Below are 1,954 nucleotides of genomic sequence, written 5' to 3' on the forward strand. Positions count from 1 at the left end.
AGGTATTGCGGCCTCAGCAGTCGCTGTTCGTGGTGCGGAAACGAAGAGGGGCTTTCGGAGCCCCTTGTATAAAACGGGGGTGGGGGGGAAACTCGGGTTTACGGTACGTAAAAGCTAAACAAGCTGTAGCTTAGGGCACCACTCTCTTGCCCCCCCCCAAAAAAAAATAAAGGGGGAAAAACCCTGGATGTACATTTCCAAAACATAAGGTAAAAAATAAAATAAAATAAAACCTACACACAGAAGCATATGCTTCTTCTTAATTGTATTTCACTATTAATGTACTTCTTAATTGTATTTCAGTTTAACAATTACTTTGATAAAATACATATTTCGTTATGTGCAAATGGCTTTAGGTACCTATTAGGTCCATAAATTACCATATGGCATATATTCAACACAAAAAAACCGTGACAATTTGTTGTTGACAGAGGACAGCTGGACATGTAAAGGGCCCCATTACCTTCAGGAGCTTAGGACTTCATCAGACCTAAATCCGGCCGTGTTGCGGCCTCAGCAGTTGCTGTTTATGGTGCAGAAAATGGGCATCTTTTCAACACTAAGGGGCTTTCAGAGCCCCTTGTATAAAACAAGGGGGATGCTCATTAACCACTATTGGGAATGCTTGTGTAGGGTTGTTCATGGGCATAGCCAGGATGTTTGTTAGGGGGAGCAGGCTTTTGTTAGGGGGGGCAGAACCTCCGATTTGTATTGATTTGTATTTAGGCTATTCACCCCATATCACACACACACACACACACACACACACCGCCTACGACCATGGAGCTGTTACTTATGGGATTAGGGTAGCAAAGGACACATCGGGCCATTCTTTGGAAAGGGGTATCCCTCAAGTCCAGCACGCCAATCATACAAGAAGATAGTGGTCATTTAAATTGTGGGCATCTTACCTGACAAGGGCGTAAGCCAAACTATTTGGGTCACATTTTTGGCATCCTGGTTGTTGGTTGTTTATATGGGTAGCCTGTGGATAACCAGCTGCAGCTGGCCCTGTCTTTACCAATCATGTGCCTTCCTCATGGTTTGTACCACAGCCATGCAGAGCTTGGTTAGGGATCGTGGGAGTCATAGTCCAAAACATCTGGAGGGCATGAGGTTGGCAAAGACTGAGCTAGATGCACTCTGGATCTGATTTCACAAGAAGCATACAAAGCATCTGCTCTACCACACACTCATCATTATTATTTATTAAATTTCTATGCTGCCCTTCATCCAAAGATCAAAGAAATATAACCCCTCATACGTAATTCTGGGGCCGAACCATGATATTTAATCAAGGTCTTATTTAACAATTGCCTTCTATAAAATGCATTGCTCAGGGCAACATACAAGAAGAAGAGTACATTAAAAATCCTATACAGTCATCAATAACTTATTACATTGCAGGGAAATGATTAATTATACATTTAAATGCCTGGTGACTTTCAATAAGGCAGCTTACTAGTGGAGCTGTCGCATAGGAGTCAAGACTGTTGGTCATTAACTTGAAACATTGTATGAAGACTGGTAGCATATCTCCAAGGCATTTCATGGAATGGTCTTCCCCATCCTAATACCTGGATTCATCAACTGGAGATGTCAGAGCATGAACCTGCAACCCCCTGTGTCGGTGGCTGGCTTATGGAACAATTATGATGTCAGCCATTTGCATATACAAGGAGCATATTGCAGTTCTGATGCCAAAACTGAGAGGCTGCCCTGGGGGAAAAACCTGTTTTGATGTGTAAGATATTACAAGTTCTACAAGCTGAACTTCCCAAAGACAGGAAGCTGAAAGCAGGCCCATATGTGCTTTATGAACTGATATGTTCATAAAGGAGACTGTGTTTCTGCAAAAATACAGTGCCTAGTCATCATACTTTATGGCCCTCATTTAGCAAACAAGTATAAGAAGTCAAGCTTAAAGGTCAGAAAGCTACACTTAAAAACTGAA

The sequence above is a fragment of the Podarcis liolepis genome, assembly GCF_965112155.1.
Source record: "Podarcis liolepis genome assembly, chromosome: 1".
NCBI classification, from domain to species: domain Eukaryota; kingdom Metazoa; phylum Chordata; class Lepidosauria; order Squamata; family Lacertidae; genus Podarcis; species Podarcis liolepis.